The sequence below is a fragment of the Equus quagga genome, chromosome 3, assembly GCF_021613505.1.
Source record: "Equus quagga isolate Etosha38 chromosome 3, UCLA_HA_Equagga_1.0, whole genome shotgun sequence".
Lineage (NCBI taxonomy): Eukaryota > Metazoa > Chordata > Mammalia > Perissodactyla > Equidae > Equus > Equus quagga.
This window is the reverse complement of record NC_060269.1, coordinates 79,830,332-79,850,204: the sequence shown is the minus strand read 5'-3', so window position 1 is coordinate 79,850,204 and position 19,873 is coordinate 79,830,332. Positions and strand designations below refer to the sequence as shown.

The following is a 19,873-nucleotide window of genomic DNA, read 5'->3' as shown; positions in this document are numbered from 1 at the left end:
GCAGCTCTGGTGGGTGAACTCTTGCCAGAATTAAACCCACGAAATGATGTGCCATTTACAGCGGATGAGATCACGTACTCATGTGACCCACCTAGAGGAATCCCATGGTCATTGTTACAAATAATCAAAAAGAATAATGTAAGCAAAATTCAGATACCATCTCAAATGTTTTGTGTATCTTTTTTTCCTCTCAAGAAATACAGAATTATTCACAAATTATAAGCAAATGTATTCTAGAATTTGCAGGGAGAATACATAAAAGCAGTGAATGAGCAATGGATATAATTGCATCGGGCATTTCCAAAAGAACTAATTTTCACCTAAATTATTTGAATTAGAGGAAAGCATTTCAATAATTGCTTTTATTTTTGTCGTTCTTAAGGAGAATTTGCTTTAGAAACTAACATGTGTTGCTCCTAACCTGTGTTGCTCCTGTTTACCAACTATCCAGATAGAAATTAAAGAATTTAGGTCCGTGATGGAAATTTCAGATGAAATTTTAATCTTCTAATGTCTGTTTATCTCACTAGACTAAAATTTAAGTTCCTTACCATGGCCTGAGCTCATGCTTCTTCACCCCGGCTGCGTGTCAGACACGTGGAGAGCTTTCAGGACTCCTGGTCCCTGGCCGCTGTGTCAGTGGTTCTGATTCAGTTGGTCTGGGATACGGCCTGGGCAGCTGGAGTTGCAAAAGCATCCCAGGTGATTCTGATGTGCAGCACAGTTTAAGAACCACTGGCCCAACGCACCCACATCATTCAGTTACTGTCTAATTATTTGACTACATTGTGTACCCATTTACCTTTTTTTTGGTCACTTGAAGACCAAGGCCTGTTCTTACCCAAGGATCTTTGCCATTAGCAATTCCTTCTGCCTGGAATGCTCTTCCTACAGATCTGTACCTGGCGGTCTCCTCGTCATTCAGGCATGAGCTCCAAGGGCTCTGCTTCAGGCAAGGCTTTTTTTAATCCCCTTGCTTAAAGCTTTCTTGTCCCCAGCATTATCATATTATTCTGTTTTACTTTTATTATGGCATTTTTTTTACATAAGATATTATCACATTCATTTGTTAGGTTTTTCCCCCCACTAGAATGTAAAGTCTGTTGAGGGCTTGTCTGGCATGTCTGGTTCACCATCATAGTCCCAGCACTTAAAACGAAGACTGTTTATACGAAACGAAAACTTATAGCAGTTGCTCATAAGTATTTTTTGAGTGAATGAACAAAAATGTTGATAGAGAAATGACTGTTGGAATATACATAGTTATATCTTTTTCTCTCTCCAAAAAAACAAACCCAAAACAAAACATGGGATCACATTTTAAAAATTACAACAAAGCCATAGGATGAAATGAGTGAAAATGTCAGCAGGCGAAGAAGAATTAAACCTGGAAATGTGAGAGCCCCCAGGACTGAAAACTTATGGGTAGTGATACTAAGACTGGACCAGTTCCGCCGCTTGAGGCTCTCGCTCGGCGGCCATACTTTGGGTCTTACCCATCCCGAAGTGCCGTACATTTGAAATCTTCACGTATTTTCTGGTTAACTTCTTCTATTTTAAGAACTCATGTATCACCTTCTCTAAAAAGCCTTCCCTGAGCTCATTCTCCAGGAAGAGTTAGGTTGTCTGTGCTCTGCTTGTTTGTAGCATGGCCATTATGTACTGCCTTATAATGATCTGTTCAGCAGTCTTCTCTCTCCCTCACCAGCCTCTAGCCTCCCTGAGAACAGGAATTGTGTCTGTAGTGCCAAACCCACAACAAGTACTTGGCAACTGTTTTGTTGAATGAAAGCATAAATACAAAATATGCTACAAGAAGCATTAGAACTGCTAATTAAAATTACAAAATGGACTTTTCAGGAATATAAGTAAGTTGAAGTAGTTTTTAATAGAATAAAGCGATAAATACGGGTATTCTAGGCTAATTGGGGGGTGTGATGTTATGCACACTTAGGAAATTAAGAAAACATTGGTGCCAATAAGTCTGAGCACTGGCTTCCAACTGATACGTGGCTTGTCATCTGAACAAGATTTTCATCGCTCACTTGGGACTTTTTATACATTATTTACCCTTTTGGATAAACTTCTTTTCAATAGCTGCTATTCAGATAGATGTATTTTCCAGTAACACCTGATATGCATTTTAAAATGTAGCTTTTAATTGGTATTGATTGCCAGTAAGCCCAGTGATAACTTTCATCAGTGTACTTTGAACTTTCTTGTTCTGCTGAAAAGAAAATGCATCAATCTTTGGGCATATAAATATTTAAAATTCTCTATGTAGAGGCCCTGTTAGGCTCTAAAGGGGCTATTGTCCTGATTTTAGCACTTAAATACTGCTTAGGCTCGCTCTTTCAGGTGGTATCCTGGTTCCAAATTTGTACAGGGCTACGATGCATAATTTTACCTGAAAGCTGAATTAGTAGGTTTTTCGAAAGGACAGTCATGCAGTTGAAATGAATCTATTTTCATTAATATTGTGGAATTGTTTGTTGCCTCATTTTCTGTCACAATGATGATGGTAAAACAGAGAAAGAAGAGTAGATATTCAGGACAGAAGTGCTGGTCAGGTTCCCAGAAATCATCCTGAAATGCAGTGTTAGCATTGCTCTCCTGCTGGCAGCCTGGGAGCTGGTGCCTGCTTCTGTTTAGGAGGAAACACTACCAGTGCAAATCAAGCTTTTTGTCACATTTCTAAGAAGGAGGCAACAAGCAAGGAGAACACAGTGTCTTAATACTAGAGTCCCAGCATCCACAGAAGTTTTCCTCCTTTGAATTTGAGTCTGCGTTCCCACACAGGACCTAGTTCTGCACCAGCTTAAATATAAACCTGTAGAAACAGAGTTTTAGAGAAGGTCGTTCCATGAAGAGAACAGGAGGGTGGGAGTGCAGCTCCACGGCATTGCCAGTGAACATGTGGTCTCCCGTGTTAGGGGCGCATCATGTGGGGTTTGTGTTGTGGGCAAAGGGGAAATGAAACCAACAGGGTAGGTCCAGGTCGAGATGGCGGAGAGGCTGTCTTCTATGCTGAGAAGTTCGAACCCTCCCTTGTCGGCGATAGAAGGTGTTGAAATGTTTTTTTTCAAGTGTAGTAACTAACAATGTAGGTGATTGATGGAGGGGAAGGAGAGTGGTGACAGGAAACTAGCTTGTGATCATTTCAGTATTTAAGGTTATATAAAAGCTAAACCTGAATTTTGGTAGGAAGAGAGGGAAGGGAAAAGGGGACAACTCGAGATATTTCAAAGGTGGACTCTTGAGCGTTCAGTAAATTATTGGAAATATGGAAGAACAAAGGGGGAACACTGAAATTTTTAGCTTGGGTGACTAAGTAATAGTACTGTCATTACTCTAAGTAATGGTAATGTGTGTGTTTGTGTGTGTTGCCATTATCAACAAAAAGATACATGCCCTGAATTGGAAGACTTCAGACCGTCCCCTAGGAATTATCTTTTCCCATAGGAAAATGATTTCTACTGAGATATGGCCCCTCTGGTGTTAGTGAAAAGTATAGTAGTAAGGGCTGAGGATTTAAGGTGAAAAGACCTGAATTCAGTTTTTGTCTATACCTCTTTCAAACTTCGATGTGTTGGGCTGTTCCCTTAACCTGCTTTGAACTTCCGTTTCCTCAAATGTAAAGTAGGGAGACTTTCTCAGTGGTTGTCCTGATGATCAAATGAGTTGTGAGATGTGTACCTGCCATTAGGAGATGGACAGTGAGAGGGTCTCCCCCATTGACGTGGATCCCTTAACCCTGAGGATACGTTTTTCAGTTCCAGTACCTCTGAAGTATTCTCTCATTTCTCTGCTGGTGTTATTTAAGCATCAAGTCTAAGTAGCTGATTGTCTATGCTTTTCCACACACAAATATTTATAGGAAATAATTATTTTGCTTCAGTGGTTCAATACAAGCTGTCTTAAAACAAAAATCTAAGGTTGATTTACTAAATTGACGTGCTATTTGTTAACGTTATTTCCTCTCTTTATTGGATCTTGAAAAAAAAAGAGTATAAAAATGTTTCTTAGTCTGACCTTTTCTACTTCCAGTTGCCCCTTCTCAGCCCAGTTCCAGCTCTCTTCTTGATCAGTTTAGGCCAAATACCAAAACGAAGCAAATTAGGGGAAGGACAAAGGAAAAACCCCTCCACCTGCACTCCCGTGCAATATTCCCCTCCTGCTGAGTTGTCTGTTAAAATTGGAGCTTACAACAACTAGAAGGATTGCTTCAGTCCATCCCAGAGTGAGATTTGATTAGCTCTTGGAGATGTATTGTACATGACAGTATTCATGTCCACTAAAATACAGAGGCAAAAGTGAGATTTTTCTTTGTCTCTTTTGCTGCGTTACTCCATAGTCATTTTTGATACCACATTTCAGGAAAGTTTCAGGCCCTGTCAAGTAGGACAGCCAGTAGAAATAACTGCATTTTATATGTGAACCAAAGAAGAATAATGGATATCTTACTTATTTCTTCTTAAAATTAGTTTGCTTCATTGTTTTTTTCCCCTCTTCTTTTTTTTTGAAATAGGTTTTAACTTAAAAAATGTGGCATTAAATTGAATAATTATATTCCTCAGCTTTACAATTTAAATCCTTCATATGAAAGCAAATTCATCATAGAGCAGTAAAATAAACCAATGGTGTTTTTATTTTATTTCATGAATGATGAGACCTAATGTACATTCCCATTTTCAGTGCCCAGTTAAATTTAATCATTCAGTGATATTTTTATGAGCTACTGCCATATGATTAATGAATAGTAAGAAAGGGCAGCTTGTATGTGGTAGACAAGTATTTCCCTCCCGCATTGAGTTGATTTTTGGTGAATCCTTCCTGGCTGGGGTTTCCTTCTCTCCGTCCTAAGCCGTGTATGGCGTTAGCTTGTCTTAGGAATCTCCCAGCCTTTCCTGCTCTCCTTTCAGCTGACGGAGACCCCTCTGCTGTGGGTGATTTCAGCTCCACCTTGCCTGCCTTAGAGGGGGCACTTTGTACTTCCTTGAGATCCCAGTTCCTCTGCCCAATGAAATATGCTGTAATTTTTTCTAGAAATAAATCTTCCATGAAATTAATGTCCCATTGCTAATTATAGGTACCTGTATGAATGGAAAAGATCCTTGAATGAGTTCTTGAAAAGGAAACAAATATTGAGTGTTCAGCTACATCTTTATGATGAAACAAAACAGTTTTGTTTCAAATGTGAGATAATCATGTGTCATCTGGATATTAAAACTCTTCAGAGATTACAGGAATTAAAAATTCTCATCCAGGTGCTTATTGTCACATAGACCTAATCTAATTTTCATTTTCGAGTGATAGTAGAAAGATTTGAGTTAGTAAGGATTAATTCCTTAACTTTAATAAATAGATACTAAAGATATGTGATGTCTTTAAGAACTATATACTTTTTTAAAGGTAGAAAATGCTTGAAATTATATTTAAATAAATACTTATTATGTTAAAAAACACTTTTGGGCATTGTTCTTAGTATTATATAAATATATATGTGGCTCTAAGAGAGAAACAATTGGAAGTACTGATATGTAGCTGATAATTCAGCTATAATTATTATTAAGCATGAAGAGACATTAATATAATTTTAATACAAGTCCAATTAGCAATAACTGTCATATAAAAATAACTTGATATTCCTGATACTTTCATTCCTTATTATTGCCTTATTTTATTAAACATAATTGAGCTTTATTATTGATTCTGGTTGTGTGTGTTCCCTGTACTATGAATTTCAGAACAATTTCTTTTTACAAATGATAAAATGTTTTAGTTTGGCATTAGTTGGTGTAATGTCAAATAAAAGTTAAAAAGGACATGCATTCTTGGCAATGGGTTTTTTTTTTAAGTATTTTTTTCTTTTCAATTTATATACAACATTGTTCTAGTTGAAAAGAACAAATGACCTATTTATTAGTTGTACAATCAATACTGCTCAAACTAGTAACGGATAAGTACTTAACAGTAAACTGGCAGCAGTAAAGGTTCGTAGACTTATGTATGATTTTTCTCTGGGATCCTGGGAGCCCAAAGTATTTATTACTTCAGAACAAAGAACCTTCGAGTTAAAGGTAAGTGACCCTGTATATGATATGACTAGTAGTAGGCCAATAAAGAAAAAACAAGGAGCAAACAGGCCATGGTTTACTTTAACTAGGCACATTGTAGAGTCAATTTTCTTTCTCTTCATTTATGCTGAAAGTCATATATTCCCTCAGGTCTTTTTGAAAAATGATGACAAGCTTGGATTATTAATAGTTTCCTTGTACCCATTTGCCCCTGAGGAGTGTCTTATTCTTTATAGTGTTGGATGAATTTGTGGTATTCATATCTGATTAATAATATTTTTAAATCATTCACTACATAATCAGCTTTTTGCTTTTTTTACTTCTGACGTCAAGGAAGCATTAAATTAAAGCATTGATATAACTGGATTACAATTACAATTTTCTGACGTTGATCTGATAGAGTACTTTATTATTACCAAACTAAAAATATCAGTGTAGTAATTATCATAATACTGAACAGAGGATTAACACATTCTCTTTGTCACTGCGTTTTTAAAAAGTTTCTTACTAAAAATTCTGTTGAAATTGTATTGGAATCTAAATTAGGTTAGTTTAAAAACTGAAACAATATCCTGATAAATCAAGTATTTCTAATCCTTCACCTTTCATTTGTTTATTAGTTTATTTGTTTATTCAGCTAACAAGTGAGTGGCTGTATCTATGCCAGGTACAACTTTGCTGGGCCCATGAAAATATGTTTTAAGCTTTATTTGGTCCTAGAGTTTTCTGAAATTATATTTACTGGAAGTGAAGAGTCAATAGCCAAAAGGCCAAAAAACACATAAAAAGATGTTCAACATTAATAGTCATTAGCAAAATGCAGAATAAAACCACAATGGCATCCTACTTTATATTCACAAGTATTGGTGTAATAAAAAAGACAGGTAATTATAGGTGTTTGTAAGGGTGTGGAGAAATTGAAGCCCTCATACATATACAATGGTGCAACCACTTTGGAGAACAGTTTGACAATTCTTTAAATGTTAAGCATGAAATTACCAACTTACATAGCAATTTCACTCCTAGGTATTTATCCAAGAGTAATAAAAACATATGTTCACACAAAAACTGTACACTAAAATTCATAGCAGCATTATTCATAATAGCTCAAAAGTGGAAACAACCCGAACATCCATCAGCTGATGAATTGATAAATAAAACATGGTGTATCTGTACAATGAAATACTATTCAACAATAAAAAGAGATGAAGTACTGATTCTTAGTGACACATTAAACTCATTGCTGAAGAAATTAAGGTTATATAACTCACAGTATAACTTGAGAAAGATGGAAGCTCCAGTTGGCTTAACTTCAAACCCTCACTTAACCTCTACTCTGTGATGAGTTGTTGCTGTTGTTTTTGTTTGTTTGTTGTTTTAAATCATTATCCTCGTCTTTCTTTCTTCTCAAGGCCAAACTCTTGAAAGAGAGATTTTATTCCATGTCTCATTTCACTTGTTTGCCTCCCACCTCCAGGGGAAACAGCTCAGCCACCACTGCTCTTTCTTTTTTAATATCTACTTTGCTGAAATATAATTCATATACCATAAAATTCACCCTGTTATAATGTACAATTCAGAGATATTTAGTATCACAGTGCTTTCTGAATGTTGTATATAATGGGCTCTTTTCAGTCCCTTTTATATTTCATCTTTCTGGGGCGTTTTAGATCGTTGACCACTCCTCCTGAATACTTCCTCCTCTTTCACTCTTTTTCTACTACTTAAATTCCTGGCTGTTTTACAGTCTTTGTGGGCTTCTCTTCCTTGACTGACCTTTTAAATGTTGGTTTTGGGTTACTTCTCATTGCACATGCTGTCACTGAGAGACCTCATGACTTCAGGAACCTCATCTATTGATATGTGGCTCACAGATCTCTGTTTTGCTTATTTATACAACACATTTATTGTGCATTAGTATCGTTGAACTTGCATTCTATTGGGAAGAGACAAGCAATAACAATCAAATAATAAAGAAGGAAGTTTGCAATTTTGAATAGTGTGGTAGTGGTAGACTTCACTGAGAAGGTGCTGTTTGAATAGAGACTTGAAAGAGGTGAAGGAGTTGGCCATGAAGCTGTCTGTAAGAAGAACGTATGAGGGCGGCAACAGCAAATAGAAGGACACTAAGGGCAATCTTGTCAGGCACGTTTAAGGAATACTAGCAGAACAAGGGGCTGGAGGCGAGAAAATGGGGGATGCTGTAGTCAGTGCTGTCAGAGACCTAATTAGGGGGCAAACCAAGTAGGGTTTTATAGATATTATAAGGACTTTGGCTTTTACTCTGAGCAAAACAGGGAAGCAGTGCAAGGTTTTGAGTAGAAGTTGAATATGATCTGAATGAAGATTTTTGGTGACTACTTTGGTTTCTGTGTTGAGAATAGACTATATGATGACAAGGCGTGAAGCAGGAAAACAAGGATAGAAGGATACTGAATTGATGCAGTCTTCACTGCTCCTGTATTCTAGATCAGTATATTTAAGTGTCTGCCTATTGAACATACCCACCTGATAGAACACACACACCTCAAGTTCAACGTGTCTGAAACTAAATCCATCTCTTCTTCACAGCTGCTAGTTTCAGTCGTTCCCTCTCTCTCTCACCTCTGCCTTCTCAAAGACCCAACTGCCCAGAGGAGCCACCTTTGACTTTTTTTGTGTGTTTATCTTTTTTTTAGAACAGTTTAAGGTTTATAGCAAAATTGAGAAGGAAGTGCAGAGATTTCCCGTATGTCCTCTGCCCCACACATACTTAGCCTCCTCCACTGTCAACATTCTCCCACCAGAGTGGTATGTTTGTTAGCGTTGATGGACCTGCGTTGTCACATCATAACCATCTAAATAGTTTATAGTTTACCCTTGATGTACATTCTGTGGGTTTGGACAAATGTATAATGACATATATCCATTATTATGGTGTCATACAGAGTATTTTTATTGCTTTAAAAATCCTCTATGCTCCACCTATTCCTCCTTCCCCTTTCTGCAACCCCTGATCTTTTTACTGTCCCCATAGTTTTGCCTTTTCCAGAATCTCATATAGTTGGAATCATACAGTATGCAGCCTTTTCAGATTGGCTTCTTTCACTTAGTAATATGCATTTGAGGTTCCTCCATATCTTTTCATGGCTTAATAGCTCAATTCTTTTTAGTGATGAGTAATATTCCCTTGTCTAGATATACCACAGTCTATTTATTCATTTGCCTACTGAAGGACTTCTTGGTTGCTTCCACCTTTTGGCAGTTATGAATAAAGCTGCTATAAACATCGTGTGCAGGTTTCTGTGTGGACTTAAGTTTTCAACTCCTTTGTGTAAATACTAAGGAGTACAACTGTGTGGTAAGAGTATGTTTAGTTTTGTAAGCAACCACCAAACTGTCTTCCAGAGGGCCTGGACTATTTTGCATACCCAGCAGCAATGAATGGAATTTCCTGTTTTTTCACATCCTCACCAGCAGTTGGTGCTGTCAGTATTCTGGATTTTGGCTATTCTAATAGGTGCGTGGTGGTATAGTATCTTGTTGTTTTAATTTGTATTTCCCTGATGACATATGATGTGGAGCATCTTTCCATATGCTTATTTGTCATCCGTGTATCTTCTTTGGTGAAGTATCTGTTAAAGTCTTTAGCCCATCTTTGAATTGAGGTTTTTTGTTTTTATGGTTGGATTTTAAGAGTTCTTTGTATGTTTTAGATGACGGTCCTTTATCAGATGTGTCTTTTGCAAATATCTTCTCCCGTTCTGTGCCTTGTCTCCTCATTCTCTTGATATTGTCCTTCTCAGAGCAGAAGTTATTAATTTTAATGAAGTTTTACTTATCAATTATTTCTTTCATGGATTGTGCCTTTGGTGTTGTATCTAAAAAGTCATCACCATACCCACAGTCACATAGGTTTTCTCTTATGTTATCTTCTAGGAATTACAGAGTTTTGCATTTTACGTTTGGGTCTGCAATCCATTTTGAGTTAATTTTTGAGAAGAGTGTAAGATCTGTGTCCAGATTCATTTTTTTTTGCATGTGGATGTCCAGTTGTTCCAGCACCATTTGTTGAAAAGACTGTCTTTGCTCCATTGTATTACCTTTGCTCCTTTGTCAAAGATCAGTTGACTGTATTTGTGTGAGTCTGTTTCTGAGCTCTCTGTTCTATTCCAATGATCTATTTGTCTATTCTCTCTCCACTACCACACTGTCTTGAATACTCTAGCTTTATAGTAAGTCTTGATGCCCAGTAGTGTCAATCCTCCCCTTCTGTTCTTCTCCTTCAAGATTGTGTTGGCTATTCTAGTTCCTTTGCCTCTCCATATAAACTTCAGTATAGGTTTGTCGATATCCACAAAATAACTTGCTAGACTTTTGGTTGGAATTGCATTGAATCTATAGATAAAGTTGGAAAGTTCACGCCTGTGACTCTTCATGTGTTTCTTACCCTTCAATCAAAATTGAAGATGAAACCTTGTAAGTTCTTCTTAATAGGGCATATCAGTTATTTTAATTTTGTCCAATCATATCCACTGATTAGTATGTTAGTCTTATCTTTTTGCTAACTTTTAATAGTCAATATTAAAATTCCTGCAGTTGCTTGAGAGAAATGCAAGATAAGACTCTCTCATTCCTCTCTGACTTTGTGAGGGCACTGCTTAGTCCACTGCACTGCCTGGCCTGGGCAGCCTCCACCTCTTATTTAAGTGCCTGATAGAAAGGCAGTATGTGGTACTGTAGTCCAGACAGACAGATTGGGGCTGAATCCCAGATCTACTATTTATTAGTTATATGACTTTAGACAAGCCATTTAATAACTCTGAGACGCATTTTCTTTATCCTAAAAAAGACCAAAGTGTTCCCATGTGTCAGGGTTGTTTTAGTGTTAGAGATAATGTTTCTAAAGCCCCTGTTAGACAATAATCACTCAGTAAATAATACTATTCCCTCTAGGCCACATGTTTGGGGAAGACAAGGGAAGAGACTTAACGAAAGTCTGTAGTTTTCAGACCCTTTGTGCCAAATGCGTAATGCCATGCATCTCCCGTTGCGGTTTCATGCAGAATAGTGTCACTGCCCTCAAATCCCTTGTGCTTCCCCTGCTCATCCTCCCTCCCCCCCAGAACCCTTGGCAACTGCTGACCTTTTTCCTACCTCTATAGTCCTGCCTTGTCCAGAACGTCGTAGAGCTGGAATCAGTATATAGCCTTTTCAGAGTGGGTTTTTTAATTTTTTTTGTGAGGAAGATTGTCCCTGAGCTAACATCTGTTGACGATCTTCCTCTTTTTGCTTGAGGAAGATTGTCACTGAGCCAACATCTGTGCCAATCTTCCTCTATTTTATGTGGGATGCTGCCACAGTGTGGCTTGATGAGCGGCACTAGGTCCACACCTGGGATCTGAACATGTGAATCCTGGGCCACTGAAGCGGAGTGCATAAACTTAACCACGGCCCACCAGGCCAGCCCCTGGAGTGGCTTTTTTCGCTTAGTAATTGAATGGATAGTTTTAAAGGAATCAGTGTCCAGATTCTTAACTTCTGCATAAACTCTTTATTAATACAGATCTGGCTAGAAGTAATGCTTTATTTACAACAATCTTTCTCTTACTTTACAAAAGAAAGGAACACCCTTATCCATCCCAAATCATGCAGGGTGCGTTGCCCTGGAGTCCTAGAAAATTTAACAATTTTAAAATTTCAATTAATACCTTAAATTTTTATTGCAGAAAAGTATGATAGAGTCAACAATTAAAGACTTTTAATTATAAAATATATTCCATAAAAATTCTATGAGGAAGTGAGATAGAAATAAAGGTCAAGAAAATAAAATAATAATGTAAAATTTTCAACCATTAAAGAGTCTGTTCATGTATTATTTAAATGGATGATGGTTTTATTAAGTTCCTATGGATTTAGATTATATTGAATGTTCCTAAAATAGTTGATACAAGTTTTGTTTTAAAATGTCAATATTTCCAGTAGGGTGGAAATTAAATTCTTTGCAAGTACATATTTGACCACAGGTGAGAAATTGTAGAGTTAACTTGGTAATGTGTGAGTGGTTACATAGTTTTTCACAATTCTTTTAAGGATCTGTGAACAAAAATAGTGAAGACTGCTAGCCCGCTGTATAAAACGCAAGTTTTTAAACTTGTGTATAAACCCCCTCATCACTTTTCTCCTTCTAGTCCTTTTTCAAAAAATTTTTTTAATCATTTCCTGCTTCCCATTCTGTGTTCCAGCAAGAAAGAGCTATTTGCAGTTCCATATCATGCTTTTTCCTGCCTCTTTGTCTTTATTGTGTTATTCTTTCCCTCCTCCTTTGCCTCACTGCCTTCTGCTCGTTCTGGAAGATGCAGAAGTCTCGAGTGAAGAATCACCCGTCCTTCCCCCACTTTGTGTTGGCCAGACGCTCGTGTTCCAGGCTCCCTGCTTACCCTCTTCTAGTCTTCATCACCATACTAACACAGTTGTGTAATTAGCCTTTTTTTCCTCTGAAGTTGGACTGTAAGGTCTCTGGGAATAGGAACTAAGTTTTATCTTTGCCTCCTCAGCACCTAGCTATATACCTTTCCTAGATTAAGTAAATTTATTGGGCAAATATTAGTTAGTGAATGAAACAAGGAGAGGTGGATTTCAATTGTTAGAAAGTTAATTCTTGTGCATAAACTTCTTTGGGGAGTCAATTAAACTGTAAAAGGCTGTTTTAGTTTTATGCTAGTTATTTTTCTGGCTGTAATATTTGCCCTTACTGATAAGGTTTTCAATAAGATTTCACGTGAAAAGGGGATTTTGAACCTAAAAATGAGTTTGAGAACCACTCTTGTAATAGAAGGAACACAGCATTGTGAGCAATGAGGCAAGGACTGTAGTTTTAGCTCTGCCACAAACTTGCTGTGTGACTGTGGGTAAGTTAACAGCCTGGGCGTCTATTTTCTCATCTATAAAATGGGTAAGTGACCAGATTATTTCTAAAGTTTCCTTCACCCTTGATTTAATCAATAGAGAACACTTCAGTAAAAAAAATATGGACTTGATTTACTTTCTAATCATTCATACTGTGGACATTATATGTGGTATACCTAGATAATGCTGACCTTGTTCATGTGACCTACAAACTATATAGGATCATGGCTTAGATTATATCTTTAATAGAATACGTAAAGTAAAATAATTCACATTGTTGTGGTTGGAAATCTATAAGTAGTTAGTATGTTGAGTCATACAATTTTCACATTATATTTTAGCTTCTTTCACCAAATACATAATTTGATCTGATTACTATTATACTCTCTAGTCCATTACTGTCATTCTGGAAATCAACTTATTTGTGTTGAAATATTTCTTTGTGGCCAGTTACTCAGTTGCTGCAGCCTATTCAATGAGAAACAATATTAAAAACAATTACAGGGGCTGGCTCCGTGGCCGAGTGGTTATGTTTGCGTGCTCTGCTTCGGCGGCCCAGGGTTTCGCCGGTTTGGATCCTGGGCGTGGACATGGCACCACTTATCAGGCCATATTGAGGCAGTATCCCACATGCCACAACCAGAAGGACTCACAACTAAAAAAAAAATACACAACTATGTACTGGGGGGATTTGGGGAGAAAAACAATTACAGTAATGCTTTCTTACCTCTTTTGGGCATTCATAATATGTAGTAATTCAGTTTCACAAAGCTTGATTGAATGACATTTAGGTATGACTTTATAAAGGGTTTGAGATTATGTTGTTTGGCCTAAACAAAGGCAGTATTTCCTTTCTTGTCTTCCACTCCACCCAACCCCCCTGTTCTCCACCTGCTTGAGGAAAACTATTTCTTCAAACCTCATAATTGCTCTTCTGTGCCTGCTTTGGGCCTCAGGAAAGGCCCATAGCATCTGTAAAGCTGGCAGCAAAATGGTATTTCCAGGCAGGCACAGGGTTGCTGGGTAGTGAGCCAATCCACAGCTTTGTCTGAGCAGCTGAGAACTTTGACGGAGTATTACCGCGGTGTTCAGTAACACAGACCTGTGCCATGAGCAAGTCAAGCACAGAGCAAGTGTCAGGGTCAATATTTATAGACCACTACGTAGCTGCCTTGCAGAGAGAGAAACACGCACACAGAGGGCAAGGAAAGAGAGACTGCAGGGGAGAGAACTTTAATTTCCAATTTTTTTTCTTAAAAAAATTCTTTTTAACTGTCAGGTTCACACTTCTGCTGAATCATAACCCTTTGCCGCTGAGCTATGACAAGAGAGGAAACAAAAAGTTAAAAGAGCAAGCCTGCCCTAAGTGAGAAGGTAAGTAGCTAGCCAGTTCAGGCTCGCTTTCCCTCGTAAACTCCATCTCCCTGTGGGCTGCTCTGCATCGGTGAGCAAAGGGCTGCGCCGCATGTTCAGGCTAATAGGGAGGGGCTGCTGCTGTTGGAGGGTGTGTTGGTGGCAGCGTGGGTTTGTGTCCTTCTCTTCAGAATGCTGTGTACATTCATAGTACACTTAAATAGCCTGGGTGGTGGGAATGGCTCTCAAACACTAATTTTATGTTGTGTCCTGTCAGTAGGTTTCTGTTTATTCTGTCAGACTTGAAGTCTTCTGATTGGTAAATTCCTGCTTACTTTTATATCAGTATTAAAATATAAATCTTAGTAAGATTATAGCAGTGAATGGTCTAGAAATGGAATAGGGGAAAATTCAGATGAACATGTGAAGATGTAATAGACACTGCCGAAATGTGCAAGCTATGAATGTGTGCAACGTGCAGGCTTTTGAAAAGAAAGCCAGTGTCCATTTGACAGTGCACTAAAGTGAAATAGTGACTGCCTTTGGGAATGGAGAGACCCGGGGGTGAGCCTTCTTGATCTAAGAGGCAGAGGCTCAGCATTTAGAAGAGTTTCTCACGTGTCCAGGTGACTTGGTTCCTTACAAAATGTGACTCCCTAAAGACATTAAATTACCATCTCTTGCTCCACATTGGTAGTTGGTTTCTCCCTTTCATCGCAAGCAGCACTTTTACATACGTTTGTCAGTGTGTTCATACTGCTGTTGTATGTTCGTTTTTCATCATTGTTTTGCATATCCTAGATCAACGTTAAAAGCGTGGTGCTGAGGGAGACAGAAAGAAATTGTTTTCTGTGTATTTTCTGATTTAGAAGACCCATGAAATTTATATAGTTACATGTTTGATGTCTACTACACATGGCACGTGAAGTGACTATGTTGCTTCTCTATAAGTGTGGCATTAACTAAATGAAACTTACAACTGACATAGTGAAAGGTTCCCTGTTGTTGGTTTTTGAATTGTGGAAGATAAACATTAGCATGATACTCAAAATTTTTAGGTCCTAGATGGTGATTATAGTTCCAAAGGGTTTTCCGTACTACACATTTAGATTAAAAACAAAAATAATATTAAGGTTTCTGTGGAGCTTATACTGTAGGCTGGCAGAGATACAAGGAAAAACTGGTAGTATGGCACAGGTCTGGTGTTAGGGCTGGTATTCAGGAGCCAGCTGGTCCTAAAATGGGGTGAATCGCATCCAGAACAGCAGTGGGACAGACCGAAATGCAGAGTGGAGTGAGGCCAGTAGTTGTAGAGTATCACTTTTGTTGAATCCTGTGTAATTTTTAAAATAATGCAAAATGTTTCAAAATCACTTTTATTAATTCAGAAAATCCCTAAGGCTAATCTAATATCTAAATTTAAACTATATTTTAACATTCACTTCTTGTTTTAGCCTCTGAATCAAGCTTTTTCTTTGTACTTTTGCTAGTTCTGCCTACCAGTTTATTAATGGGTTTGATTTAGATTTTTCATAACAATATGTTTTGAAAATGCAACCGTGGTTAATCTAGAATGGGCATTTCTCAATTAAATTTTGCTTTGCCACTGCCTGTGGATAATAACTCATGATCAAGATTTTGATTTCAGTTCTTTATTCAATATCTTTTATTTGTTCACTTTATATGTTGCTTTAATACATGATACTGCTTTCTTACACTTTTTTTTATTGGTTATATTTTTAGTCCTTCTAGTATCTTGTTTCTGAAATACTCTTTGGAAACTTTGGGCAGAAAACAAACCGAGTAAGATTGCTACAGTAATAAGAAACTAAAAAAAATCGTCCCTTTAATCAAGAGAGGAAAGAGAAAATTGTGATATTGGTTGATAATGTCTAAAATGGGATGTGCTTTGATTGAAGGTTGGTTGAGCATTTTAAAACTTGAAATACCTTCTCAGTATTATTTTTGGCTTTAATGTGAATCCTGATACTGGTTATTTTCATATCTGTAAGTAACATTTTATATGCAGGCATATTATAAAAAATGAACATGGGACCTTTTGTATCGTGTGTTAACTATCTCTTGAAGCAAGAGGCCTCTATTGGGGCTCCCTGCTCCTAATCTCCTTTGCTGTACCACCAGTCGGTCTGCTACATTGCCCTTCAAGGGATCAGTCTCCCACCCCAGGAACACTTCGCTTTCCTGTTGAAACCCTCCCATCCCAGGCTCTGTCTTGCTCGTAGATAAAGGTCAGGCCTCTTGGCACCGTGAGTCTCTTCTTGATTTAGCTGCTACTTTTGTTTTGCGTTAACCTTCTGCCATTCCTTCTGGGCTGTTTTCCACATCTCTCCTGCCCACCCATGAGAGTGTGCTCCTTCCCTCTCTTTTGTGCTCCAGCAATATCAAACATCTTGTATTTCTCAAAACAGTCCATACAATTTTACTCCTTTCTGGAATTCTGTTTCTCCCTCTATCTTGAAAACCCTCTTCCTGGTTTTTGCCTTCCAGCCTCAATGAAGGCATCCCGCTCAGGAGCCCTGCAGGCCCACTGTCAGCCTCTGTGGCTTGGCCTCCTGTGTAGCCCTCGGTTGGTCACAGCACTTTGCAAAGTCTGACAATATAATGTTTCGTGCTTCTTTTTCGGGATGAGATTGTAAGCTGCTTGTGGCTAAGTTTTAGAGTTTATTCTTTTTTGTTCCTCCAAGACCTAGCATATAACAGATACTCAAGAACTTGAACTAAAGAAAAACTTTATATTTATTTTAAACCTACTTTTCTTTGTAGACTTTTTATTTTAGATGGTAAATGCTTTTGAAACAAAAGCATTGTTTTTTAAAAAAATTATTTTGTTTCTCTTTCTACCACCAATCAGAGTAACATGTATGTGTGTTTATCCAGGCAAGTAGATATTTGTTGAACTCGTAAACTTATTTGAATATCAAAATGTCCAAATATCAAATGTCCAGATATTCAACTTTTTTGAATATCAAAAAAGTCCAAAATGATATTGGTTAGCACATGCAAATTCAGGATATATAGCCCCAAAATGTTGTTGAGTTAATTTGATGAAATCTGTCAGTAAAATCAGCTAGTTGCTGCTCCCATGTTGACCACTGTGCTACGTTAAATGATACCGTAGCAAACTGAAGACTCTTACACCTTCCAAAGGCCCAGAGAGGATTTCAGGAGCTAATGAGTCTGTCCTCAGGCATCCTAGAGAATTACAGAGTGGAAAGGCTCCGGTGTTACTGATAAAGGTATATCTCCTAAGTTTATTTAATATTGTAGAAGTAGTTAGAGATTTAAGGAAATAATGGAAAATCATGGCTTAAAAATTCTCAAACCTGAAAGGTGATATTCCATTTCAGTCAGAAGAAGAATTTCTTCCTCAAAATAGAAATATGGAAAGAAAAGGATGTCAATATTTAAAAAAGTAGTTGAGAAATAGCAGCTGTTTCTTTTAGTTCTGATACTCAATAAAAATAAATTTTATCTTTGTCTTTTATTTCCCCAAATACATAAACATACTTACTTTGCATATGAAATGTTTTGTGTACTAGAAACAAGGGTAAAGCTCCATGCACAATTTGGAGTAGTTCACAACTTTTTAAATTTTGATTATTTTTGCTTCTTAGCGTACTCTACTGGCAGTTTCCACGACTGTTGAAGCCTTATAAAACCTCTTCCAGACACTGAATATAACTTTTTGTTTGTTTAACTTTGAATCGTATCTTAGGAATGAAAACAAGATTGGTATTTTCATATGAAAACTTGGTAGGGTTTTAGTTTGCTTGAAATGGACCATAATTCAATCTGAAATGTTTCTTCAGATGTATTTTGCCCCCATAGCTATCCTGTAGTTAAATAGGTAAGGAGAAAGTGCCTTACCAAAGAGTTATAGGTATAAATTTTATGTCTCTTACTGGCATATCAAATAATATAAATATTGTAAAACTGGAAGGGTGGGCGTTTGTTTAGTCATGGATGGAGAAATGTACCTAGTTCCCATCAGCCAGTCATGGGAGAAAGGCAAGCTTGCCTCAGTATTAAAAGATTATGCCAAAAACAAACAAGAGCAAAAGAACACCACCACCACCACCAAGAAGAGGTCAAAGAACTTTGTGATTGGAATGAGGCATTAAGGTATTTGCCAGACAATAAAGTCTTGTTTCACTGTTTTTAGCAGCTTAGCTTGCCAATCAAAGTTTTTCTATCACTGCATGACGTGGAATTCATAGAACGTTGGAAGAGGAGAATAAAGTAATCATGGAAGTGGAACCTTAAAGCTCTTCTACTTTAGCTATTTCATTTTATAGGTAGGGGCAAAGGTGGTACAAAGAGATAATGTAACTTGCCGGGCATCAGCTTTTAAAGTAGCTAGTTAAGATTTGTATTAAAAAAGGAGAAATACATGGGGGCTGGCCCCGTGGCCGATTGGTTAAGTTTGCGCCCTCCGCTGCAGAGGGCCCAGTGTTTTGTTGGTTCGAATCCTGGGCGCGGACATGGCACTGCTCATCAAACCACGCTGAGGCAGCGTCCCACATGCCATGACTAGAAGGACCCACAACGAAGAATATACAACTATGTACTGGGGGGCTTTGGGGAGAAAAAGGAAAAAAATAAAATCTTTTAAAAAAAAAAGGAGAATTACGTAATTATAATGCTAGTGTTTTATCATTGCAGCTTTTCCTATCTGTAATTGCTCTATTTTTATTCTGTATATTGCATACAAAGCTTACTTTGTCATATCAGGTGGTGTCTTGTATTGTGTTAGACTCCTTTGCATTATTTCATAACTGCTGAAACTTGAAGCTAACAGTTATTGCACCCAGTTGAGATGGAGTATTTTTCCACACATAACCATAGTTAAAATATATCTGTATTTTAACAACAGATACTCTTTCTGGCTTTCCTGATTTCTCAATTCTCTTTAGTAGTACAATCAGACTTATGCCCCATAACCTTCTCCTTTTCGCTAGAACATGGCAGATAATCCTGAACCAAAAGATAGAAACTGCAAAAACCAATTTTATGCTTTGTATCTACAAGATTCTAATAGGCAATATGTGGTTATATTTTGTTTTATAACTTTGTTTTAAGGTGATTATTTGTTCTGTTTACAATTGGAAAAATTTTGATTAAAACAAAATGTCAAAGAACCAAATGTGCTTTTCCAGATTATGTTGACTTTCATCTAGGTTTCTTTAAAAAATGTAAATAATTAAAGAGGCAGGGAGGGGCAAAACCAGCTTGTTTTGTACCTGTCATTTTCCGGTAACACTTTGCTCCTCTATCCCTGTCCTCATCACTCCAAAGAAATTGGGGCTCTTTGCTTCCCTGGGTTCTTGTTAATACTAAGGTCATTGGAAAAAGATCACGTGTGTACTTAAAGGTGAAAGAGTTTTTGAACAAATAGCTGAAGGTTGTTGTCAGTCTCAGCCTGTGACTTCTGGACCTTCCTAGTTCCCCTTCCCTCACATCAAAATCAAAGAGACCGTCTCTACCCACCTCCCCGGTCAATGGAGAACGTCATGACCCCTTAGTGAATGTTTTCC

At 37.6% G+C, this 19,873-nt stretch overlaps 1 protein-coding gene across 5 annotated transcripts in view; it reads left to right on the top strand.

Moving 5' to 3' along the window:
* The window catches only part of BMPR1B (bone morphogenetic protein receptor type 1B), a 321,441-nt gene that overhangs the window by 150,227 nt on the left and 151,341 nt on the right, over positions 1 to 19,873 (top strand). For 2 of the 5 annotated variants that reach the window (XM_046657288.1, XM_046657289.1), the window contains exon 4: positions 14,245 to 14,339. The exons of the other annotated variants lie outside the window; for them this stretch is intronic. The gene's annotated coding sequence lies outside the window, so the exon portion shown is untranslated. The remainder of the gene's footprint in view (positions 1 to 14,244; positions 14,340 to 19,873) is intronic. 5 annotated transcript variants of the gene reach the window in all.